This window comes from Canis lupus, chromosome 15 (genome assembly GCF_011100685.1).
Source record: "Canis lupus familiaris isolate Mischka breed German Shepherd chromosome 15, alternate assembly UU_Cfam_GSD_1.0, whole genome shotgun sequence".
Classification (NCBI taxonomy): domain Eukaryota; kingdom Metazoa; phylum Chordata; class Mammalia; order Carnivora; family Canidae; genus Canis; species Canis lupus.
This window is the reverse complement of record NC_049236.1, coordinates 5,059,260-5,085,764: the sequence shown is the minus strand read 5'-3', so window position 1 is coordinate 5,085,764 and position 26,505 is coordinate 5,059,260. Positions and strand designations below refer to the sequence as shown.

The 26,505-nt window shown below is 53.4% G+C and overlaps 2 long non-coding RNA genes across 2 annotated transcripts; both read right to left on the bottom strand.

Moving 5' to 3' along the window:
- Nucleotides 1-9,228: 9,228 nt before the first annotated feature.
- LOC119869388 lies at nt 9,229-19,899 on the bottom strand. Its single transcript, XR_005369895.1, has 3 exons — nt 19,488-19,899; nt 18,758-18,868; nt 9,229-9,263 (listed from the first exon to the last, which is right to left on the bottom strand). It is a non-coding gene; the product is annotated as an uncharacterized LOC119869388 (long non-coding RNA).
- A 5,344-nt stretch (nt 19,900-25,243) lies between these two features.
- LOC119869371 lies at nt 25,244-26,410 on the bottom strand. The gene is made up of 2 exons (XR_005369894.1): nt 25,751-26,410; nt 25,244-25,458 (listed from the first exon to the last, which is right to left on the bottom strand). It is a non-coding gene; the product is annotated as an uncharacterized LOC119869371 (long non-coding RNA).
- Nucleotides 26,411-26,505: the final 95 nt, after the last annotated feature.

Sequence of the window (26,505 nt, the reverse complement as noted above, 5' to 3'; positions counted from 1 at the left end):
CGGCGGGGACGGGGAACCGGGGAGAGGACGGAAGCTCTGCTCTGGGGTCCCTTCCTCTAAGGGCACCAATCCCATCACGGGGGCCCCAACCCCCTGTCCTTGGCTAAACCCCATGACTTCCCAAAGACCCCATCTCCAAATACCACTACGTGGGGGTTTAGGGCTGCAACAGGTGCATTTGGGGAGCCGGGGGTGGGGAGCACCATTGCATCCCTAGCTTGGGCTCTGAAACGTCTGTGAAACAATCCTCTCCTCGGGAGCCTTTGAAGACCACTGGAGACAATCACAGGAAGCACCCACAGCAATACCTGGCCCAGGGTAGGCCCCAGGCAGCACCGCCCCCCTTGGGATCCCCTCCAGAGAAGGGAACTGCTGGGGAGGGCGGGAGGAGTTGCTGAGGAGGCAGGAGAGGGGGCCAACCCCTACTGGGCTGCGAGGATTTTGTAAACCATGGTGCCTATGACCCAGGCTTATGGCCCTGCCATCCTACCTGGTGTCCCCGCCTTGTCCCTGCCTCCTGCCCTTCCAGCGGATCCTCGACACACAGCCAGAGTGAGTGTTTGAAAGGCGAAGTCTGCCCACAGAGGATTTTTAGGGCAGTGAAAAGACTGTGTAGGATTCTGTAAAGACGGATACATGTCCTTACACATTAGTCCAGGAATGAACCCCAGTTTGGTTTTTTTTAATATTTATTTATTTATTTATTTATTTATTTATTTATTTATTTATTTATTTATTCATGAGAGACACAGAAAGATGCAGAGACACAGGCAGAGGGAGAAGCAGGCTCCATGCAGGGAGCCCGATGTGGGACTCGATCCCGGATCCCCAGGGTCACGCCCTGGGCCGAAGGCGGCTCTCAACAGTTGAGCCACCCAGGGATCCCCGACTCTTGTATTTCTGTACGTAGCAAACAATTATAACTAAAAGTGACAGAAAAGACTATATTCTGTAGCACCGGCTTGCAAGTTTGACCTGTTTAATGGAAGTATTATGTCCAAAAAAGAAATAATCTATTTGCAACATGGATTTTTTAAAAAGTCTTTAAAGTCTTTAAACCGCCCCCCTCCCTAAAAGTCATACAGGTTTAAATTTTTAAAAATGAAGACATAAATCAGATCAACTTCTCTGCTCAGAATCCTGCGTGGATCCCCATGTCACTCAGAGGGAAAGCCAAAGTCCCTCTAATGGTCTCCGAGGCCACGTCCCGCTCCTGCTCCCCCCGCCCCCAACCCCCCCACACTGGCTCTGACCCCAGACGTGCCCAACGTACTCCTGCCCAGGGCTGGCCCCCCTCCAGGCCCCCTTCCTCTAGGTGCAACTCGTTGCTTTCAGGACTTTGCCCACCGTCTCCCCGCTGACGCTCGCCCACCTGCCACCACCCACACCGCCCGGCCCGTCCCCTTGCCCTGTTTCACTTTTCCGCTCTCCCAGGGTGCTCAACACCTTCCAACACACTCTGCAATTTTATTGTCTCTTGCGGTCATTGTTCCATGTCAACCCTAACCCAGAAAGGCAGGGATCCTTGTCTGTTTTGTTCTCATGATTTCCTAGAACCACGCCTGGCGCACAGGAAGGCACTCAGTAAATATTTGTCTCATCTAATTGAGGAACTGTGGTCTTAGCCACGGGCATTGTTTCCCCTGGAAGATCCAGCCGTGCCCATGGGGCGACGTGAGCCACCAGAGACGTCAGCAGCGGTGGCTAAGCGATGTGCCCGGATGGCGCAGGACAAATGTTCCAGGGTGACACCAGGAGGGAGCCGGGAGGAAGCAGCACTGGGTGTGGTCCTGGAGGTGGATTGATGTCATTGCCTCAGCAGCCACCGGGGTCCTGCCAAACCAGAGGCCCGGGGCAGCTTCCCTACTGGGCTTTCTTTTAAAGTGACACTGAGAGGGGCGCCTGGGTGGCTCAGCCGGTTAAGCATCTGCCTTCACTCAGGTCATGATCTCCGGGGCCTGGGACCGAGCCCCGCGTGTCAGGGCTCTCGGCTCAGGAGTAACTGTTTCTCCATATGCCTCTCTGCCTGCTTGTGCTCTCCCCCAAACAAATAGATTTTTAAAAATCTAAATAATGATAATAACAATAATAAAGTGACACTGGGCCATTATTTTGAAATGCAAAGTTCAGGGATGCCTGGGTGGCCCAGGTCAGCCTTCGGCCCAGGGCGTGATCCTGGGGTCCCGGATCAAGTCCTCCATCGGGCTCCCTGCATGGGGCCTGCTTCTCCCTCTGCCTGTGTCCCTGCCTCTCTCTCTCTCTGTGTCTCTCACAAATAAATAAATAAAATCTTTAAAAAAAAATAAAGTAAAATAAAACACAAAGTTGACATCCTAACGGATGGCTATTACTTAAAAACAACCACCGAGTAACAGATCATGGCCAAAACGTGCGGGAATGGGAACTCTTCGGGCACTAGCGGCGGGAGTGCGAAAGGGAGCAGCTGCGGAGGAAAACCATAGGGCGGTTGCTGGAAAACTCAAACATAGTTACAATCCCGTTATGATGCCACGTCTAGGGACGAACCCCAAAGAATCGAAAGCAGGGATTTAAATAGCTGTTTGGGCCCCAGTGTTCACAGCGGCTTCATGCACAGAAGCCAAAAGGTAGAAGTAGCCCAACTGTCCATCGATGAATAAAAGAATAAAAAAAAAAAAAGAATAAGCAAAATATGGTCTATACATGCGAAGGGATACTGCTCAGCTTCCAGAGGAATGACACCCTGACTCCCGCCACAACCTGGGCCAACCTCACAGACACGATGCCCGTTGAAACAAGCTAGTCACTGGGGCACCGGGGTGGCTCCGTCGGTTAAGTGTCTGCCTTGGGCTCAGGTCATGATCTCAGGGCCCCGGGATCAAGCCCCAGGTCAGGCTCCCTGCCCAGCGGGGAGGCTGCTTCTCCCTCTCCCTCTGCTGCTCCCCTCACTCATGCTCGCTCCTCTCTCAAATACACAAATAAAATATTTTTTTTTACAAAATCAAAACTAAGCTAGCCACGAAACAGCCCACGCTGTATGGGTTCCACTACTATCAGGGACCTAAAGTAGTCAGATTCAGAGAAAATTTAAAAAAAAAAAAAAGAAAGAAAGAAAGATTCAGAGAAAGCAGAATGGTGGGTGCCAGGACGTAGGAGAAGGGGGGAGTGCGCAGCTGTGGTTTCACAGAGACAGAGTCTCGGTTCTGGAAGATGAAAAATTTCTGGACATGGACAGTGACGGTGGCTGCACAACAGCATGAACGTGCTCACCATGATCTGTACACTTTGTTGAAACGGTAATGTTCATATTATGGATATGCGTACTTTACCACAATAAAAAAAAATGTTTGGGATCCCTGGGTGGCGCAGCGGTTTGGCGCCTGCCTTTGGCCCAGGGCGCGATCCTGGAGACCCGGGATCGAATCCCACGTCGGGCTCCCGGTGCATGGAGCCTGCTTCTCCTTCTGCCTGTATCTCTGCCTCTCTCTCTCTCTCTCTCTGACTATCATAAATAAAAAAATAAAAATTAAAAAATAAATAAATAAATAAATAATAAAATAAAAAAAAATGTTTAATTTTTTTTTAAAGCAGAAAAATGAAACAGAAAATAACAAGGGTGGGGTGACTCTGGGTCCAAAGAGAGATGTTCCAAAGGCACGGCACGGGGGTGGGCTCAGGCCATCCTCCCCCCACCCCCACCCCCAATCATGGAGCCCTCGAAGCCACTGGCATCAAGCGACGCTACACACCTTATTGGGATCCAAGTTTGGCTCGTATTTCTTTTCGGGGCCCATCTAGAATAACGCTGAGCTCCTGGAAGTCAAACTGCACAAAATTTATGTTCCTCTATGAAGTTCCCTTTTTCAAAACTTTGGAAATAGAGCTCCTCTATTTCTATATATAATATAGAAATATATTATAATTAACATAATTAATTAATATAATTATTATAAGCCTATAATAGGCTCCTCGTCCTCTCCATCTCCGCATCTGGCGAGTTGGCCCACAAGCCCGTCTAGAGTCAGCCGGCTCTGCGCACAGCTTTGTTGATGCTCTAATTACTATTGATTAGGGCCCACACTCTGTGGAGTTAGACGTTCACTTGTGGAAAGCTGATAAGGCGCAGACGATTGCCATCCCATAAATAACCCCAAGGTTTTCGAGGGGTTCGCCGTGTGGGATGTTAACCAGTTTCTTCCTATCTAACTTGGTCATCTGATTCCATCACTGTTTCTCTAATGAGTTTCCGTATCCTCCTTTGAAACAGTTTTGTTGGAAGATTCTCTCATTGAGTTGAACAATATTTTGATCGTGCTCCCTAGGTAGTGCGTGAGAATGGCGTTTTTTAACATCTTGTGAGTTATACTTGGGCATCTGGGGAAACTGGACAGGGGCTCGTACGTCCCAGACCCAGTCCTGGGGCTACTGGTCCCCTCGCCACCTCTGTGCTCCTACTTCTCCCCTCTCCTGCCCCTCCCTTCCTTTCCTCCTCACCTTCCCTCTCCCTGTCTCTCCTTCTTTCTCCCTCTCCCTCTCTCTCTCTCTCCCTCTCAATCATCCAAAAATCCCTGAACTCCTCGGCTCCTACCCCAGTCCCAGTCCATAAAACCAGGTGACATCCATAGTCCTATTTGAAATGTGATCGTTGCAAAACCAAATATTCACCATCTCAGCTGGCCTTCCTGCACTTAGAGGTCTTCCTCGAGGCCTCTTGCTAGCAAAAAGGGTGCTGTTTGCCTTCCTATGTAGAGGAATAAATTTTAAAAAATCTTAAAAAAAATTTTTTAATAAATAAAAATATAAAAAGTAAAGACTTTCTCCTACAGATGATCCATTACAATATCTTAGGACTGATTATTACTATAGAAAGAGTGCTTTTTTTCTTATTTTAATGATCTTGTGATTGGCATCTTTCTAAACCCTTTTATGGGCCATAATTAATTATTTTGAGTTAATTTTTTATTAGGTTTTCCAGTGATACAATTGCGTCTTCGGCAAATGATGATCATTTTCCCGCAGTTAAGTTTGTAATCGTATTTTCTGTCTTCTCACACCGGCTGTAATACGTGTGCTTCGCTATGATTAAATGTGTTGAGCTATTTTGCATACAGCTATTGAGAGAAATTTATTGGCGAGCAAGGAGGGTGGGGACTAAGTCAAAAAAATAAAATAAATAAAAAATAACAGAAAGGAGCATAGTAAACTGTGTGGGGAGATGGGACGAGGCCTGGACCGGTATGTCTGCCAGGAAAGAGCCATGGGGAAGAGAAAGTTTAGATGATAAATCAGCAACTAGGGCAGAAACCGAACACAACTGTAGGTCTGCACACCCGAAGCCCACCTGAGGGACCAGGTGCAGTGGGCACCCATCACCCATTCCACTTTCCTAGGTACCACAGTGATTATTTTAGGAAAGGGCGCGTGATGGGGCACCTGGGGGGCTCAGCAGTTGAGCGTCTGCCTCCAGCTCAGGACAGGTCCTGAGATCGAGTCCCGTGTCGGGCTCCCTGCATGGAGCCTGCTTCTCTCTCTGTCTGTGTCTCTGCCTCTCTCTCTTTGTCTCTCATGAATAAATAAATAAAATCTTTTAAAAAAAAAGTAGAGGGGGCTCTTGATCCAGACTCCCACCAAACAGGCCCTCATCCTCCTCGCCACATGACTCAAGTTGGTCCAATCAGAAGCAAAGCTCAGGAATTCTGTTGGATAGTTGGCCAAAGGGCAGCCTCTCTCCCTCTCTCTCTCTCCCGGAATTTGAAGGAAAAGGCCTAGAAGCCACTGGCGCCCAACACAGAGAAGCTGACCTGCGCACCAGGTATAACTCACTTTGGATCAGACCTGTCGAGGCTCAGGCTCACCTTTGCACTTTCGGAATCCGTAACCTCTGCCTTCCTCATTTTTTTTTTTTTTTAAAGATTGTATTTATTGGGCAGCCCGGGTGGCCCAGTGGTTTAGCGCTGCCTACGGCCCAGGATATGATCCTGGAGACCCGGGATCAAGTCCCACGTCGGGCTCCCTGCATGGAGCCTGCTTCTCCCTCTGCCTGTGTCTCTGCCTCTCTCTCTCTCTCTCATGAATAAATAAATAAAACCTTAAAAAAAAAGATTTTATATATTTATTTGGCAGAGAGCGAGCGAGTGAGCACAAGCAGGGGGAGGAGCAGGCAGAGATTGGGGGGGAAGCAGGCAAGGAGCCTGATACGGGGCGCATCCCAGGACCCCAGGGCCCACGCCCTGAGCCGCCCAGCCCCTGAGCCCCCCAGGCACCCCTCTACCTTCCTGCCCTGGTTAAGCCCCTGTGCCCCGGGCCGTTCTGTAATTCGCCGTATAAAGCGTCCCGACCAGTACGCCAGGAAAATGATGATATTTTTAATAGATCCTCTAACTCTCTTGCAGTGTATTCATCTGAGAAAAGGTGTGAGGGCGGAAAAGTAATTAGAATTCTCAGTTTATAAACATCTCTGAAAATGTGAATCCAAGAGAGAAATTAGCAGATATTTTAATTGTCTGCTCCATTTCCACATCCTCACACTTGATGTACCTACTTCCTAAATATATTAGTTAACGTTTCTATAAACACTTTTCTTTTTTTTTCTTTTTTTTTTATAAACACTTTTCCCAGTTGGCATCTTCACACATCTTGACTCACTTGGTTCCTACAACAAACAAGAGACACGGCTGGTAAGAGCCACGCTTCACTTTGTGCAGCCCCACACAGTTTGCAAGGCTCTTGCTCTATTTTGCCACTATTTTGTGTGGCACCAGTACGTCCGGCTCTTTGTCCGGCAAATCCTGAACTCCAGGAACACGGGTGTACTTGTAGGTCGTTCTCTCAGCCCACAGAGGATTGTTGGACGTTTCCGCATATTCACTGGCGTCAGTCAACACTGGTCCCTGCCTCGTTCACCAGGTGAACGAACTCCTATTCATCCCTGAAAGCCCATTTCAGGTAAGGCGCATATCTTTCTCCCCAGAGAGGCGGACAAGGGGATGTGGTCCTCAAAAACTGTTGTCTTTGCCAGATTGGTCGAGGTAAGCCAGCTGGTTGTTGGGATGGAAGGGGGCGGTGGGGCCGACTGCTGGCCAACTGCTGTGTGGTTTGGGGTAAACGTCATCCATCACCAAAGGAAAGATACCAGCCATAAGAACCTGCTTCAGGCTTGGCCAGATTTCCCCTCTTTGTCGTCTGCAGGGAGAAGGGTCAGGGTCAGCCTTGGCCTCGGACCATTTTTTTTTTTTTGGTTTCATGCTCCTGCCCTCAGGCCAACCCAGCCAGTGTTGGGTCTTTAAACAGGCCTCAAAGAGACTTACAGATAAACCTCAGACAGGTTCTCAAATTGGTGTCAAAGAGACCCTCACCTGGATCCTCAGATAGACCTTGGACCCTTCAACAGGCCTGGATCCGAGCGCAGACCTCCCTCTGACCTCGACTCCCTCTAACGCACCCTCCCCAAGAGCCAGAACCTGGCACCCGCCATCCACACTCCTGCTGGAGGTCTGTGCGGCGGCCTGCAGGGCTCCAAGGTGCTTTTATGGGTCCAAGGGTCTGGTTGGGGACAACTCAGGTTCCTGGCGGCTTGCAGCTCGATTTCCTGACTCAGAGCAGGTGGGGCGGTTGGCCTCCCCCCGTCTTAGTGCTGTTCTGGGGACTCTAGTAACCAGAGTGGTCTCCCCATAGAGTCAGGGGGCAGAGGGCAGAAAAGGTGGGGAGAAAGCTGCCCCAGTGGGGTTCAGAAAGAGTCAGCAGGGGGCAGGAGGGCAGTGAGGGGATCAGAAGCGGCAGCCCAGGCCCTTTCTCTGCCCTCGCCCAACAGTCATAGGTCCTGGGGGGCTCAGCCTGGACGAAAGCCGCCGTTAACCCAGCTCACGTTTCCCTGCCCTCCCACCAGGCTCCGGAGTCCCTTTTCCAGAGACCACCTCTGACCAGATCGATCTGCCCGGAACTTCCCAGGATCCCCACTGCCTGGGAGATCAAGTAGAAAGAAGCCCTTCCTCCCGTGCGTCACCATCTGGCCCCCACGGACCCCTCCCAATTCATCATCTTGCACACACACACACCTCCTCCGGGCCAGATTCAGTCACTGCACTTCCCCCCCCACACACCTTTCTCCTGCCTGCACCCCCCACCCCCCCACCCACACCGACCTGGGCCGCCTTTGCCTCTGGTGCCGTTCACTCTACCCTTGTGGGGTTCACGGGGCCGCTCTCTCGTAGGGGCCCCACCAGCCCTGCCCCTCCTTCCTAGGATCTCATGTCGCATCATTGACACCTTTTCTCCCCCCCCAAAAAAAAACCCCAACAAAATGCTGCGCTGGCTGAGAAGTGCGGGGTGACTCAGGCCTGAGTTCCATTGCTAGCATTTGCTCCCATGGAGTCATCGCTCAGCCATCGGGGATTTGGGGAGCACCTGGCACATTCCTGACAGTCTGGGACCCGGGGCACAGCCACGATCGAGCTCCGGGCCACCCGCCTTGATGGGTGGGACTCGTACCATCCCTGAAGAGGACAATCGGGTGAAATCTGGCCCTTGCCGAAGCCTTAGGGAGTCAGGCTGCCTCTCCAAATTCTGGTGTCCCGGGAATCCGAAGGGGCCAGCCCCCCTCTCCCCCATGAGCTCAGAGCACCCCGTGAGCTCACCCCCACAGCTACCTGCCTTGGAGCGGGTCCGAGGCCCCGGGGTGCTGGGTGCTGGGTGCCGGGTGCCCCCCCCATCCCGGCCCCGCACCAACAGCTCCCTGCACACTGCGCTGCTGATGTTTAATTTTGCTGAACACCGAGTCCCAACCCCGTGTTAATTGGTTTTACTCCAGCCTTTTGTGCCTCCCATTAAACGAGGAAATGCCACCCATAAAATTTTAATTTTAAAAGCCAACTTGTTTGTTTTATATTGAAATTCCCCGGGCAGCTCCAGCAGAGGGAAACAGACACATTTTCGTTTCATTAAAGCAACTTGAGTGAGGATAAAAAAGAAGCTGAAAAATTAGATTTAAAAAACGGAGAGCGAGAAGCGTTTAAAGACAATGAAGGAAAATGAGCTGCCGCGGAGGGCGGCGAGGGGGTCCTGGGCCCACCTCCACCGACTGCTCTCCTGCGGGGACACCACGGGCGCCTGGACTCCCCGCTCCCTGAAAATCAGCCACCACCCGGAGGGACTCAGCAACCCCCCGCACCCCGGGGCCAGCAGCATCCTCTTCCTTGAGGACAAAGTGCACCATGGCTAAGCCGACTGTGAGGCCTTGACTCACTTACCAGCTGTGTAACCAAGAGCAGTGACCTCAGTGTTCTCACCTGCAGAATGGGAATAATACTGTTACTTGGTTTATAGGGTTCTTGTGGAGCTGAAGCAGGTCCATACCTTGCAAACACTTAAAACAGAACCCAGTATATGGCAAGTGCTTAATAAATGTCAGCTTTTGTTATTCTCGTCCTGCTGCTCCCCTTCCACGCCACGCTCCTAACACGTTTCCCTCTGCTGAGCACACCTGCCTGCCCGCCCCCTCGTCTACACATGCCCTCACTGCGCAGAGTTGTCCCTTTAATGATGTTCCTGAGCTAAAGACAACTAAGAAAGATCAGCGGGGGCGGGGGGAGGTCTGAGCAGAGGCTCGGGGAGCCCCCATTCCATGATCCAATTCTTGCAGCCCAAACTAACTCATTAAAATTATATTATAATCCTTTCAAGGAACGCCAGTCTCCCTGGGTTCAGATCCCAGCTCCAATGACCAGCTGCGTGTTCTTGAGGCATTGGGCCTCAGTCTCTCCATCAGTACAATGGGAACAAAACCTGAATCAGCCCCACATTGTCAGGAAGGACCCAATAAAACGAGCTCCGCGGAGTGTCCAGCACAGCCAGGCGCCCAGTGAATAGCTGCTGTTCTGCATCCGGTCTAGGGGGCTGAGGCTGTGGGGGTGGAGAAGGAGGGGGGGCAGGCGGTTCCAGGATAGGGGTGACCTTACTTCCCATTTCTTAGCTGTTGCCGCAGGGTAATTATTACCGGCACTCCATTTCATTCTCAAAAGCGCCCTAATCTGGATGAGTCATGATCTGGTCCTCGTATTTCAAATCCCCCACCTCTGCGAGGGGCCTCAGAGCTCGCCCTGGGGTGCCAGGAAAGGGTCCTGACCCTCTGCCTGACTACCGGGTCCTAACCCTCGGCCCTAACCTCACTCCTGGCTCACACAGGAAGGGAGAAGCCCAGGGAAAGACCCAGGGCACGGGGAAGACGCTGGGGTTGGGGTCTGTTGGGAGCCCTGGCCTTTCCTCCGCCTGCCCAAGGGCCAGTTAGGCACCTCTGACCCTAACTTCCTCTTCTGTCCTAGCGGGGCGGGGGGAGGGGTAGGTTAATAAACCAAATCTCATCAATTGTTGCCAAGATCAAACCAAATCAGCACACTGATGTGAAAGTTTCCTGAGTGTTGCTCCCAGGCTGTGACAGCTGCTCCAGCCAGCAGAGTCCCAGGCTCTGTCCCGCGAGGTAGGCAGAGATGGGGACGCCAGGGGTGGCCCGCCCCACACCTCAGCACCCGGCAAGCCTGGGATTCACGGCCAGTGTCCTGCAGACCCTGACCCTGCACCCGACTCATCCTGCAACAGCTTCAAGGGCTGCTTCTCAGAACAGCTTCAAGAGGACACCTGAGTGGCTGCAGAACGGCATCCACTTCTCCTGGGCAGATTTCTTTTCCAGTGACCCCAAAGGGTACACCGAGGAAGCCCTAGGACTTAGTGACAGTTCTGAGAGAGTGGGACCAAGTGCATGGGTTCCTGGTGGACCTGCAGGCTCCCTCTCTGTCCCCCTCCTCCTCTCTCCGTCTCTCCCTCTCTCTCCTGCTCCCTCCCTCTCCCTCTCCCTCTCCATCTCCCTCTCCCTCCTCTCTCTTTTCAACCAGAGCATTTCTTTTTGTTTTGTTTTTTTTTAAGATTTTATTCACTCATTCATGAGACACACACAGAGAGAGGCAGAGACACAGGCAGAGGGAGAGCAGGCTCCACGCAGGGAGCCCGACAGGGGACTCGATCCCGGGACTCTGGGATCACGTCCTGAGCCCAAAGGCACACGCTCAACCGCTGAGCCACCCAGGCATCCCGAGCATCTCTATTTTATATAATCCAAGATATTGCACAGAAGTTTCCACTGTTAGAATATTCTTTTCAAAAGCACTGCTCTGTTCCTCCTCTTTCCCTTCCTCCCTTCCTTCCTTCCGTCCTTCCTTCCTTCCTTCCTTCCCTCCCCCCCTCCCTCCCTCCCCGTCTCTCCTAAGGTCCTCAGGTGCAGCAGAGCAAGAGATACGTCTGCTTGGGAAGGGGTGCAGCAAGGACCAGGGCAGGGTGCCAGAGCCAGGTGAGGATGGGCCCAGCACAGGTGTCAGAGCCCCAACAGGGTGAGGAGAGCATCTGTCACCAAGAGGCAGCCTGGCCTGCAGTGTTGGGGTACAAATGGGCTGAGGGGCAGCCTGGTGCAGGTGTCAGAGGCCCGCTGGGGTAAGTGGGGCAGCCACGCTGGGGAGAGGGGCCCAGGGTGGGAAATCAGAGGCTGAGCTGGACGAGGAGGGGTCCCTAGGTGGGCCAGCCCAGACTGAGGGGCTGAATGTGCAGAAGGGCCGCCCCACCTAGGGGGGTCAGAGCCGGAGGGCTCAGGGATGCAGAGGGAGCGGGACTGTCTGGGGCCTTCATCAGTCAAGCACGGGGCTTGCCTCCTTCTCTGCCCGCCCAACCCTTCCTAAAGCCAGAGAAGCCCCGGGACGCCTTCCCAAGTCAACTGAAGTCACCAAGCATCCCCGGAGCACCGGGCAGTATGCCAGGTGCCGGGGAGAGAGCCAGGTTAGGGCTTAAGTCGGGCACGGGGCACAGACACGGGGCCGCCGTCCAGAATGGGAGCGCTGGGCGCATGGAGCGGGCCGGGGTGACCTCCCGGGAGGGACGGGGAGCCGGCCAGACAGGAGGCCAGCTGAGGGGCGCAGGGTGAGCCGGCAGTGAGTCTGGACCGGGCCCGGGTTTCCCACCCGCCCGCCCTCGCAGGCCCAGTTCATCCCATCCCCAAAGGTCACAGCTGCCGAGCGCCTCACGGAAGGCCTGTCAGTCCTGGGACCCTGAGGACTACAGCCCAGGTCCAGGTTCTCGGGATGGACCTGGAGCTTCTGGGCCATCTCCCCGCCTTCGTCCAGACTTGCCCTGGGGGTCCCCTGCAAGGGAAGGTCCCAGCTCGGCTGTCTTCTCTGAGGTCCCGCATCCCTCCTAATTGAGAAGTCCTGCTGGGGCGCCTGCCTTCAGCTCAGGTCAGGATCCCGGTGTCCTGGGATGGAGCCCGCTTCTGGCTCCCTACTCAGTGGGGGGAGGTCTGTTTCTCCCCCACCCCCACAATGCTCCCCCTGCTTGTGCTCTCTCCCTCTCTCAAATAAATAAATAAAATCTTTAAAAATAATAATAATAATAAATTGGGAAGCGCTGCCTGGTGTGGTGTTCTGTGTCGTGCAGACCGGCCGCTTACTGAAGGGCCTTTGCGGGATCAGCACCTGCCCCTGGAGGCCCGCGGAGAGGCCCCCCCCCGCAGTCAGTGAGCCGGGGCTTGTGCCAGAAGCATCCTTCGGGCCGAGGCTCCCTGGGCATCCTCATTTGTGTCCCCTCAGCTCCATCCTTCCCTGGAGGCCGCTCTGGACCCCTCGGCCGGCACCCTGACTCCGCCCAGGCGGCCCCCTCCGTTAGGGCCTGCAGGTCGTCGGGCCGCGCAGGAGAACACCTGCTGGGACTCCGTGTGCCCCGCCTCCCGCGGGCGGAGGGCGGGCAGCTGCCGCGGGGCGGGGGGGGGGGGGGGGGGGGAGGAGGGGTTGGTCGGGGTCGCGGGGTTCAGAGCCGAAGCTCGGCGTCCCGGGCGCGCGGCCGCCCCGCGGCCACCGGGAGGGGGCGCCCCAGGCCAGCCCACGGCCCGCTCGGCGGAGAGGGCGACCCAGGCGCGTCCCCAGGAGCAGCGCGCGGGGGGGGCCTGGGAGCGCTGGGGGGGGCGAGGGGCAGCTGCGGGGACAGCCGGGTCACCGGGGGCGCGGGGAGGGGGCGGCCCGGGCGCGTCCCCGGGAGCAGCGGGGGGGGGGCCTGGGAGCGCGGGGGGGGGCACGAGGGGCAGCTGCGGGGGCAGCCGGGTCACCGGGGGCGCGGGGAGGGGGCGGCCCGGCCGCGTACCCGAAGCAGCGGGGGGGGAGGGGTGGGCCTGGGAGCGCTGCGGGGGGCACGGGGGTCAGCTGCGGGGGCAGCCGGGTCCCCAGGGGGGCGGGGAGGGGGCGACCCAGGCGCGTCCCTGGGAGCAGCGCGCGGAGGGGGCCTGGGAGCGCTGGGGGTTGGCGAGGGTCAGCTGCGGGGGCAGCCGGGTCACCGGGAGCGCGGGGAGGGGGCGACCCAGGCGCGTCCCTGGGAGCAGCGCGCGGAGGGGGCCTGGGAGCGCTGTGGGGGGGCGAGGGTCAGCTCCGGGGGCAGCCGGGTCCCCAGGGGCGCGGGGAGGGGGCGAACCGGGCGCGTCCCCGGGAGCAGCGGGGTGGGGCGCCTGGGAGTGCTGGGGGGGGGGCGAGGGTCAGCTGCGGGGGCAGCCGGGTCACTGGGGGCGCGGGGAGGGGGCGGCCCGGCCGCGTCCCCGGAGCAGCGGGGGGTGAGGGGTGGGCCTGGGAGCGCTGCGGGGGGCACGGGGGTCAGCTGCGGGGGCAGCCGGGTCCCCAGGGGGGGCGGGGAGGGGGCGACCCAGGCGCGTCCCTGGGAGCAGCGCGCGGAGGGGGCCTGGGAGCGCTGTGGGGGGGGCGAGGGTCAGCTCCGGGGACAGCCGGGTCCCCAGGGGGGCGGGGAGGGGGCGACCCGGGCGCGTCCCCGGGAGCAGCAGCGGGGGGCCTGGGAGCGCTGGGGGTTGGCGAGGGTCAGCTGCGGGGGCAGCCGGGTCACCGGGAGCGCGGGGAGGGGGCGACCCAGGCGCGTCCCTGGGAGCAGCGCGCGGAGGGGGCCTGGGAGCGCTGTGGGGGGGCGAGGGTCAGCTCCTGGGGCAGCCGGGTCCCCAGGGGCGCGGGGAGGGGGCGAACCGGGCGCGTCCCCGGGAGCAGCGGGGTGGGGCGCCTGGGAGTGCTGGGGGGGGGCGAGGGTCAGCTGCGGGGGCAGCCGGGTCACTGGGGGCGCGGGGAGGGGGCGGCCCGGCCGCGTCCCCGGAGCAGCGGGGGGTGAGGGGTGGGCCTGGTAGCGCTGGGGGTGGGCACGGGGGTCAGCTGCGGGGGCAGCCGGGTCCCCAGGGGGGCGGGGAGGGGGCGGCCCGGCCGCGTCCCCGGGAGCAGCGTGGGGGGGGTCTGGGAGCGCTGCGGAGGGGGACGAGGGTCAGCTGCGGGGGCAGCGGGGGCACCCGGGGGTTGGGGAGGGGACGGGGACGGGGAGGGGGCGACTCAGCCCGCGCGCGCCGGCCCGGGAGAGGGCGTGGCACCGCGTTCCTGCCGAGTCATCCCGGCGAGGACGCGTCATCGGTGAGGTCAGGCCCCCGAGGGGCTCGGTTGCAGCTCGGGGCTCCGGGAGAGGGGACATGGGAGCCCCGCCGCCCGTGGGTGCAGATGCAGCCGCCCGGGGCGCGCTCGGGGCGCAGGTGCCGCGGGCCCGCAGGTGCCTCCTCCCGCGCACACGGCCCTCCTGGCGAGCTCGCGGCGGGTCCGGGACCCAGGGGGGTGGGGGCTCCCAAGCTTCCTGCGGCCTCCCTGCTGGCAGCCCCGCCCCGCCCCCCGCGGGATCCCGGGCCCTCCGGGCTCCTCCTGAAATGCGCCAGGTCCTTGCGCTCCGCTCCGCGCGGTGGGCGCTCAGGCCTTTAGGAGAAACCTCCCTCCTTGAGGATGGACCTATTCAAACCCAGGTAGTGTCCCCGCAGCACAAAAAGTGTCCCCCGGGGATCCCTGGGTGACCCCGCGGTTTGGCACCTGCCTTAGGCCTGGGGCGTGACCCTGGGATCCCGGGATCGAATCCTGCGTCCAGCTCCCTGCATGGAGCCTGCTTCTCCCTCTGCCTGTGTCTCTGCCTCTCTCTCTCTCATGAATAAATAAATGTAAATCTTAAAAAAAAAAAAAAAAAAAGCTCTCTCCCAATTAGGAAGAAGTAGGTTCTCCGTTGAAGGAATCACATCTCTTGAGAAGGGCACCTTTTTTTTTTTTCTCCCCTCTCCCAGCCAAGAACCTGCTGCTCTGAATGTTTTTAAAACCGACTGAATGGCCTGTCTCTATTCTGCTTCAGATGCCAGGGCCCCGGGCACAAGGCGGAATGTCACCCGGTGATGGAGTCAATAGATTGAGGATGGCTTCACTAGGAGAATGTCGGATTTTTTTTTTTTTTTTAAAGCATGGGATTTATTTAGGTCGATTTCTTTTTTTTTTTTTTTTTTAGGTCGATTTCTTTTAATTCAAGACATGCATTTGGGCGGGTCAAGGGTCAGGTGAAGTACAGATTGTTAAAGAACCTTCCCCATTGGACACTTTGCCGATTCAAAAATGCTTGATTAACAACTTTCCAGGAAAAAAGGGTGCATTCAATACACATACCGGTTGTAAGACAGCCCCAATTTCAGTAATACTCACTTTTTAAGTAAGTACACCTTAGAATGGGGAAATATGGATTGCATATTTGTTGACTGCAAAATGCATCTACAGAGCCAAGGAGGATTTTCATCGATTTCTATATTGTGATCAATTAATAAATATTTATTAATGCTTAAAAGGGAGCTGTTTGAGAAACTTTTGAGTGCTCACCAAGTAGGCATTCGCAGTGACTCAGTCCTTTTTGTCGTGACTGAACACTGCCAGCCCCGGGGGGCAGCTTTGCCTCTGAAACTGTTTTGTTTTTTTTTTTAAGATTTTATTTAGTTATTCATAGAGATGCAGAGAGAGAGAGAGAGGCAGAGACACAGGCAGAGGGAGAAGCAGGCTCCATGCAGAGAGCCTGATGTGGGACTCGATCCAGGGTCTCCAGGATCACGCCCTGGGCTGCAGGCGGCGCTAAACCGCTGCGCCACCGGGGCTGCCCTGAAACTGTTTTTGAATTATTTTTATTACCATAACAAATTCATAGTCGACACCCATGATCCATCATTATTAAAAGACAAAAATTCTTTTTTTTTTTTAATATTTATTTCAGAGAAAGAGAGCAGGGGCAGGGGCAGATGGAGGGAGAGAATGCTCTAGCAGACTCCTCACTGAGCATGGAGCCTCACACGGGGCTCGATCTCTTGATGCTGAGATCATGACCAGAGCCAAACCCAAGAGCCAGCTGCCTAGCTGATTGAGCCACCCAGGCGCCCCCCAAAAATTCTTTAAGAAAAAGGATGGTAAACTACAATCAGGACAACCCTTTTATAAAAAAATAGATTTTATTTATTCATGAGAGACACAGAGAGAGAGGCAGAGACACAGACAGAGGGAGAAGCAGGCCCCACACAGGGATCCCGATTCAGGACTTGATCCCGGGACTCCAGGATCATGCCCTGGGCTGATGTCAGACACTTAACCGCTGAGCCACCCAGGCGTCCCAACCTTTTTTTTTAAGTTTTTTTTTTATATAAATTCTCTTTTCTTTTCCATGAGTTTCTAATTTTCTTTTTTTTAATATTTATTTATTTATTATTTATTTTTTTAAATATATTTTTTAATTTTTTATTTATGATAGTCACACAGAGAGAGAGAGAGAGGGGCAGAGACACAGGCAGAGGGAGAAGCAGGCTCCATGCACTGGGATCCCGATGTGGGATTCAATCCCGGGTCTCCAGGATTGCGCCCTGGGCCAAAGGCAGGCGCCAAACCGCTGCGCCACCCAGGGATCCCTTTATTTATTATTTATGATAGACATAGAGAGAGAGAGAGGCAGAGACACAGGAGGAGGGAGAAGCAGGCTCCATGCCAGGAGCCCAACGCGGGACTCCAGGATCGCGCCCTGGGCCAAAGGCAGGTGCTAATCCGCTGAGCCACCCAGGGATCCCCTTTTTTTAAGATTTTATCTTTAATCTGTACACTCAAGATAGGGCTCGAACCCACAACCCCGAGATCAAGAGTCACACGCCCCATGGACTGAACCAACCTGACACCCCAGTCAGGACAACTTTTTAATGAAAAAGTTGCAAATTCCACATATTGACACACTGTTTACATCTGATGGTGGTTTTCACACATTATTTGATAAATGCTGTTGGGACCACCAAGTATCCACCAAGATGGCTAGATTGGGTCCTTATCTTACATCTATGCCAAAATTATGCTCCAACAAATTTTTTTAAACTATATACATTAAAAAATGAAACCATTGGAGCACCTGGGTGGCTCAGATGGTTAAGCATCTGATTTCAGCTCAGGTCATGACCCCAGGATCCTGGGATCGAGCCCTGCATCGCCCTGCATCATGTTCCCTGCTCAGCAGGGAGTTTCCTTCTCCCTCTCCCTCTGCTCCTGGCCCCCGCTCATGTGTGCTCTCTCCTTCTCTTTCTCTGTCAAATAAGTAAAATCTTAAAAAAAAAAAAAAAAAAAAAAAAAAGAAGCCATAAATGTGTCAGGAAAAAAAAAAATAGGAGAATTCATGCTATAATCTTAGAGTGGAGAAGGCCTTCCTAAGTATCACAGGAATCCCCCAAAAGAAAATAATAAAAGAAAATGAAAGAAATAAAAGAAATAACCTGTCCATGTACATTAATTTGGAAGTTTTTTCCCCCTTGGGTAAAGAAAAAAGAAACTCACAAAGTCAAATAACAATCAACTTATAGGAAAAGAAAACATGTAAAATACTCACAAAGCATTCATTTCCCTTATCTTTACAGAGCTCCCCTAAATCAGGGATAAAAGACCACTAATCCAGTATGAAACAGGCAAAGGATGTAAACAATTGTCCACCAAAAAAATGCAAGTCACTGGGTGGCTCAGTCAGTAACCAGCTGGATGACGACTCAGGTCGTGATCTCAAGGGTCATGAGATCGAGCCCCACGTCCAGGCTCCACCATGCTCAGTGTGGGGTCTGCTTGAGATTCTCTCCCTCTGCCCCTCCTGCTCATGCTCTCTCTCTTTCTCTAAAATAAATAAATAAATCATTTTAAAAAATGTAAGCTGGGGGCAGCCCAGGTGGCTCAGCAGTTTAGCGCCTGCCTTCGGCCTGGGGCATGATCCTGGAGACCCGGGACTGAGTCCCATCCACATCGGGCTCCCTGCATGGAGCCTGCTTCTCCCTCTGCCTGTGTCTCTACCTCTCTGTCTCTCTGTTTCTCATGAATAAATAAATAAAATCTAAAAAAAAAAAAAAGTAAGCTGGTCTTCAATGTAAGAAAAAAGAACCCTTTGAGGCTACAATGAGATACCATTTCTGTTGTTTTTTAAAGATTTTAATTTATTTATTCATGAGAGACACACAGAGAAAGGCAGAGACACAGGCAGAGGGAGAAGCAGGCTCCTTGCAGGGAAGCCCAATGTGGGGACTCGTTCCTGGGACCCCGGGATCACGCCCTGAGCCAACAGCAGATGCTCAACCGCTGAGCCACCCACTCAGGCATCCCATGAGTTAGTTACCATTTTTCATCTGCCAGACTGGCTGAGATCACAATGTCTGATGATGACGCACTGTGTTGCCAAAGAAATGTCATCTGGGTCATTTTCATCACCGCTGATGGGAATGTAAGGTACCGTTTGTAGGAAGAGCAATTTAGCAACAAGTGCTCTAAAGGTAAACTCTCAGGTACCTGTGGTTCTGGACTGAGCTGTGTCCCCCTCCCTAAACCTCATATGTTGAAGTCCTCACCCCCAGGACCTCAGAACGTACCTTTCCTTGGAAAGAGGGTCATTCCTGAAGTCACCGGTGAAAGCGGGGTCATACCGGAGTAGGGGAGGCCCCTAATCCAAGAGGACTGATGTCCTTATTAAAGGAGGAAATCTAAAAAAAAATAAAATAAAAAATAAAATAAAATAAAATTAAATTAAATAAATAAATAAATAAATAAATAAATAAATAAATAAATAAATAAATAAAAATAAAGGAGGAAATCTGGCCGCAGACATGTGCCGAGAGAATGCGAACATCAACACGGAGATGGGGTGATGCATCCACAAGCCAAGAAACACTAGAAATTGCCAGCAAACTGCCAGAAGGCCTATTTACCTTCACAGCCCTCGGAGTGAACCAACCCTGCCCACACCTTGATCTTGGACTTCCCGGCCTCCGGAAGTGTGAAATAATCCGTGTCCATTGTTGAACCACCCAGTGTGGGGGGCTTGGTTTAGGCAGCCCTTGCAAACGAAGACACCCTTTGACCCAACAAGACGAATGTAGCGTATCTGTATGCGCTGTGTATGGGCGCAGTTGCAGAGCGCCGAGCACCCCAGAGTATAGGCCGAAGTATTGCTTTGCAACAGCTAAAGATTAGAAAGGCCCCCCCCCCCAAAAAAAAAGATTAGAAAGGCCCAAATGTCTAGCAGCCGAAAATGGCCTAAACAAATTAGGATGCACCCTTATGATGTAATTGTTTTCAGCTGGATATTTTTTGGTGACTAACCAGCAATGAGGCAGCATCGCATGTACCGACTGGAATTATGACGATTATTATGAAGCACACAAAGCCAAGTGCGGTCGGTTGTGCAGAAATGAGGGGAGATCCAGCAAAATAGTATATGTGCAAAGATTTGCTTGTAGATGCACAGAATCTGTCTTGAAAGGTGTTTAAGGAACTGCTCACTGCCGTGGTTCCTGGAGAGCTGAACCACTTCAAGGACTGGGGAGGAGGAGAGGCTTTGGTTCTACTACAAACACACCTGTACCTTTTGAACCTTTTACATTGTTTATGTATCACCTGTTCGGGAGAAAGAAAAAAAAAATCTTACGCGGAATGTCGAAATGGCTCTAATACTTCAAAAACCCATACTAAAAAAGCGAAAATATAGCCATTTTAGCTTTTCATCTTTGGGAAATAACAGCTATTTGTCCCTGAAATGGGTTATTTGAGGAGATCCTATCTCCTCTCCTCTCTCTTCTTTTAGAATCAAAGCACAAAATTTGTTTTTAAAATAACTAAATAAATCACAGAAATGAAGCACAGAATGCAAGGATCCTAAACTCACATGTAGTGAAAGCAAAGTCTATTTTTTTTTAATTCACGGCATGTACACTTCAATCTATAATGATCATTTCAGCATACAGTCAGCCCCCAAACCAAGCCTGAAAAATTTGTTTAATTCATTCATCTACAACTCTGACTTGTTCTCCTAAAATTAACTTAAATTCTGTTAAACAATGGGCATTACTTACTAAATAGGAAAGCATCCGAAGTCACCTTTAGAAAATAAGGAATCGTGGGACGCCCGGGTGCTCAGCGGTTGAGCATCTCCTTTCAGCTCAGGGCGTGATTTCGGGGTCCCGGGATTGAGTACCGCATCCAGCTCCCCTTGAGGAGCCTGCTTTTCCTCCCCCTGCCTATGTCTCTGCCTCTCTCTCTGTGTCTCTCATGAATAAATATTTAAAAAGATAAAATAAAACATAAGGAAAAAAACAAATAAATAAAACATAAGGAATCGTAATTGATAGAAACTTTTTAGTACAATCTTTGGGATCAGACAGATGTAAAAGAAAATAAATTTTCTCCATTTATCTTATTTATCTTGCAAGAAATTGAAATTATTATATATTTTTTTCATTTAAAAAAGCGTTTGCAGGCTCATTTATGGCTGTGAAAGCAGTCTGAGTGTTCAAGCTTGTTGGGAAATGAAACCTAGGCTCACTGTGTATGGTCATGCAAGCGGTGTGTGGACTGCACACCTCCAGGGGGTGCCATTCAGACCGTACTCCGCAGTAGGCAGTGCCCCACCTGTGCAGCTGTGCATATCCATCCCACGACTACTGATAGTGTCAGGAGTCATGGAGGGCTTTTGGGTAGGGGAGGGGAGGTGTCAAAGCTGGGGCCACAAGGATTGTGAGGCCAGATTCTCACACACACAGTTCCCCACCTCTCTGGGTTGGCCTCCCTTGTGGGGGCTCTGGCCTGAGCTCTCTCTGAGCCTCCCAGCTTTGGTTTTCCTGAGGCTGGGGGGACGGACCATCCGCCAGGGCCTACCATCCCTTCCCTGGCCTGACCAGCCCAAGGCCCTCAGTCATTGCTTGGGAGCTGAGCAGAGAGGCCACAGGAGGGGACCCCGCCATGCGCCTACCCTCTACTCAGAGAAAAACAAGGAGGCAAGAGGGGAGAAAAAACAGGTAGTGATGATTTCACAGGGAATTAGGGGAAATTCAAGCATTCCAATAATCACGAAACATCAAGAATTAGTGGACTGGGAGCCAGAGGCCCTACTGAGCAGCTATAAATCCCCAAGCAAAAATAAAAAATTAATAATAATAATAATAATAAAAATTTAAAAACCCAAGCAAATCTGGTGACCTCTGTGGGCCTCACTACGTGCCAAATAGCAGACCTTGAACTAGCTCGGCCGTTTGCTGGTCTTTTCACCACTAAGAGACTGCCCTAGTAATTTCTAAACAGTCCCACAGAACTCAGGTTTTGTACAATTTTATCCTCAAAGCTGTATTTTATGCAATTATCACATCCTTAATAGTCATTAATTGCTGTTCACCATTATCAAGGATATTCTTGCTTGTGAGAGACAAAATTGATGTGCTTGCCGAGCCAAAAGGCTTAGAGTTAGGGATAGCTTCAGGCAAGGCTCAATCTGGCTGCGGTAACCAAGGACCTATGTTCCTTCAGTCTCTTGGCTCTGCCTCCCGTGATGTGTCACAAGGTGGCTTCCAGAAGCTCCTGGCACTACTTGCTTTACTCATCTGCGATTGGCAAAAGCCAGAGAGTTGCTCCCCAGTTAGCTGGAAATAAAAACCCGGCACCGGGACTCATCAACCCCGATTGGCCTGCGTGGGGTCATGTGCCTTGCCCTGGCCAATTACTAGAGCCTGGAGAATGAGATACGCTGACTTGCTCAAGCCAGTTAGGCCCTGCCTTGGAATGGGGTCAGTTCTGGCCAGATCACATGGCTGGGAAATTCCCAGTACTGTTAGGAGGGGAATCGGGCAGGGGCGCCGTGGGGACCACCAGCTGGCTTCCTGCCGCGTGTTCATCAGCCAGCGAGCCCGCAGACAGCCCATCACTGCTGACCGGCTTGGGAGCTCCACTCTAGTGACCTCTGGGATCTTGTGAGTCGGTCCAGATGACACCCCCGTGCGTGGGCGGGCACGCTAACCATGTGAGCTGACGTCAGCTCGGCTAGCAGCAAGATCCTGACCCTGTGGTTAGACCTGGCCTAGATGCGAGCTCATCTAAGTCCACCTCCCAGTTCTCCACTCCCAGCTGAACCTTCACAGGGGGCTCAGGGGGAGACCCCCGGGGGAGGGGGGCTCGAGCTCTCGTGTTCCCAGGCCCACGGCGGCCCTCTCAGGACGCCAGGGGCCACCTAGGAGCCACACTTGGCAAAGAAGGTACAACACAGATGCCCACCGCAAAACATCCCTAGAGCCCCTCAGGCTCGCTCACATATCGGGTCACCGTGTACTTACTGACATCTGTGCCCAGTCCGGTCCTGGGGGGCCATAGTCAGGTGGGGGGACAGTGGGGTCCCAGATCATCACGGTTCAGGATGGGAACACAGTGTAGGAGGCACAAGGACCCAGGTACAAGGCCAGGCCCCTCCTCCTCCCAGGGTCCATGCACCCCAGCACACTGGCTCTGCAGCAAGGCCACCTTGGCCCAACCCCTCACTCCCCAGTTCCCAGGGAAGCCCAGGGACCTCTCTGGCAGCTCCAAGGATATCCCCATGGTTGTGTTCCCCAGCATAGATTAGGGAACAAACATACAACCCCAAATTGAGGACCCGACCTCAGTGCACACCATTAAGGCTTCACAGAACTCCCCTTGGGTGCGGTAGCTCTGGAGCTGGGGCCTGCAGACTCACCCTTCCGCCTCCCTTCAGCCCCCACAGGTGGGCCTCACCAGGTAAGGGAGGGGTGGGGCCAAGGGGAAAACAGCTGCCACACCCACCCCCTGTGACAGACACCTGCGATGCGACCATTCGTTCGTTCGGGTTAGGCACTGACCCGATCTAGTCCCCAAGTGAGTCACCAGGACTTCCGAGCACTTGCGTGGGTTTGAACCTCAGGTCTGCAGCAAACGGGGCCATGGGATGCCTGGGATGGAGAAAGCCCGGCCAGTCCCATGCTCAGCTGTGCCCAAATTAACTCGCTGCGTGGCCAGGGGCAAGTCCCTGTCCCTGGCAGTCTCCCCATCTACACAGCAAAGGTTCCCGGCTAGTAGAGTCTCTGGGGCTTTCCAGCTCTAACCACGCAGAATGTGAGCAGAATTCAAAGTTCAGAAAAGAGGGAGCTGGGGTAGCGGAGTTTGGGGGGGCAGGGAGGACTGGCCAGGGAAAAGAGGAGGCAGGCAGGAGGGCCATCTGGCCAGGGCCCCATAAACAGAAAGTCCCCAAGTGTAGACTTTGGACACTTATCTCCCAATGGAAACACACTCGGTCACAGCACGTATACACACAGAGCCGTGGAAACGGACGACGGCGTCGGCCCCTTGCCAAAACACACGGCCCTCAAGGCCCATGAAGGTCTAGATAGATAGGTGTGTTTTTTTTCATCACCTTTTCACTTTGGGAATTGATGTTAGATTTACAGAAGAGTCGCAAAGAGTGTGCCGAGGTCCCATACAGCCCTCACCCGGGCTCGGGTTCCCTAATGTTACCATCTTCATCTCACACATCTTCATCTTGGCCCCACGTGTGACAGCTAAAATGACACGGCCCCGATGCGAGCCTGTCACTGAAGTCCAGCTCTGCTGCGGACTTAGCACTCTCCCTAATCCAGGAACCCACCCAGGGAACCATGTCGCATCCACTTGGCTGGTTTCTCCAGAGTCCCCTGGGGGCTGTGACTGTGTCTGTCTTTCCAGGCTTTTTTATTATTTATTTATTTATTTATTTTTATGATTTTTTTTTTTTTTTGAGAGAGAGAGAGAGCAAGCAGGGGGAGAGGGACAGGGAGAGAGAGAACCTCTAGCAGACCCCCTACCACCGACGAGGAGCGTGGAGCCCGACGAGGGGCTCGATCTCACAACCCTGGATTGTGACCTGAGCTGAAATCAAGAGCCGGACGCTTAACCACCAGCCAGGTGTCCCCCCAGCCGTGCTTTTTAGAATCCTTTCTGTTCTGAGGCGTCCCGGGCAAGGGTTTTGTAAAAGGTCCTTGGGTTGGCATCCGCCAGAGGCGTCCTCTAGGGTCGTGAGTTTGGGGGAAGAAAATCACAGAAGGGACGAGCGCCTCTCATCAGGCAACCCCGGGAAGCACGCGATCCACTCCGCTCACTCCAGGCGATGTCAACCTTAGAGACTTGGTCAATGTGGTGTCTACGAGGATTCTCCACCGCAAGGTTTCTATTTTCCCGTCTCCTGCTCTATGGCTCAGAAGCAAGGGGGGCGCCTGGGTGGCTCAGGCCGTTAAGCAGCTGCCTTCGGCTCAGGGTGTGATCCCAGGGTCCTGGGATCGAGTTCCGCATCGGGCTCCCTGCTCCTCGAGGAGCCTGCTTCTCCCTCTCCCGTTCACCCTGCTTGTGCTCTCTCTCTCAAATAAATAAATATTAAAAAAAAAAAAAGTCTAGTGCGCAGTCAAGGGAAGGGGAAGTGGGTGGGTTAATCAAGCTCCGTCTCCTGGACAATCGACATAGATTATTTTGAATTCTTCGGTAAGGAAGATTTAGTTCTTCCTTCCCGGTGAGCTATTCAATATTTATTTCTACCAGTGTGGACTCATGGATATGTATTTTATGCTTCGGGTTATCATCTAATATTCTGTTATTTCTTTTATGGCTCTAATTGTGGCTGCTTTGGCCACTGGAGTGATTTAGCTCCTGGGTCCCTTTGACACACCCCATCCTTTTGTGTTTTGAGCACTTGCCAACTCTGGGCCCACCAGATGCTCCAGGCTCACCCTTTTCTGGCCCCAGCCCCACAATCAGCCATTATTCCAAGGAAACAATATCTTCTTTAAAACCGATCCTGCTGGGGATCTCTGGGTGGCTCAGCGGTTTAGCGCCTGCCTTTGGTCCAGGGCGTGTGTGGTCCTGGGATCTGGAATCGAGTCCCACGTCAGACTCCCTGCATGGAGCCTGCTTCTCCCTCTGCCCGTGTCTCTGCCTCTCTCTCTCTCTCTATGTCTATTATGAATAAATAAATAAAATCCTAAAAAAGAAAAAAGATCCTGCTGATATATCGTGTACTGTAGTCCCACTGCATCTGAGCACATGATGAAAAAAGTTACTTCGTTCCACTACTGTTTATTTATTTATTTTTTTCCACTGCTGTTTAAAGCATACCTCAATCCTTTTGTAGCTCTACTGTGATGTCTTCTTAAAATATACTAGGAGATGAGGTGCCGGACTGGCTCCGTCAGAGAAGCATGTGACTCTTGATCCTTGGGTTGTGAGTTCCAGTCCCATGTAGAGATTACGTACATTTTTTTAAATTAAAAAATAACTTTAAAAAAATATATGAGAAAAAAAAATAAAAAAATATATGAGGAACATCAAAAAAACAGGGGAGGGACCTGATTTTTTTCTCTGCTTCTGTAAGTCCTGGATGAATTTAACCTCTGTGCCAAGGCCTTGAGGGCAGCCTGCCCACCCTTCCTAAACAGGTAACACCCTCCCCCCATGAGCTGCCCAATGGAACCATCAAAAGCCAAGGTAATTCCTAGCACCTTTCTCTCTCCGGGTCCCCCATCCCTCGCCCAGGGGGTGGGCCAGTCTGGGACCCCTGAAGACCTCACCCAGGCCGGCCAGATGCAGGCAGGTGGCAAGAAAGCAGGCAGGTTCCGGGAAGGAAGCTGGCAAGCCCAGCCTCCAAGATGCAGGCGTGGGCTGGGCATCATCACATCCAGAATGCTCCCGGGAATCAGGGCCAAGGTTTGCAAAATCCAGCTGTAAGTGGAGCAGGGGTTCCCCGGATTCTGGATTCTGCAGAAGAGTCAGCTTCTCAGGAAAGAGCCGCCTTCCTGAGCCGGAAGAGAGTGAGACTCTGGCTCGCGCGGCTAGCTTTGGGAGGGGACGGAGCTTCGTGACTCATCACCCGGTCGTGCCGGCTACAATTGGCGCAGCGCCGGACCTCCCGGAGGAGGTCCCCTGCGGGCAATCACAATCCAGAACGTAGGGACACGGGCCGGGCGCGGTGGGAGCAGAGGAGCACTGGAAGAGTCTCGGCGGGCCTCCCGGAGGAGGTGACATCATCAAAAAAGATGAATGGAACCGGGCAGGCAGCCGTCGGGGGCGGGGAGGAGAGGAGGGCACTCCCAGCCAAGGACGAGGCACATGCAGAGCGCTGGCCCGAGGCCTGCGGCCCAGCGAGCAGTCCCCAAATGTGAGGCATTCTTGCTGGGGTTGACGTATCATCATTACGGTGATCAACCTGGCCTTGTTTCTCAATATTTTTACTATCTTAAAAGTAGTTATGAGGCCGAGTAAACACCTAATGTCACTGAGCTTAATGTTAAAAGGGTTCCCGTGAAGATGGGGGCACAGCAGACAG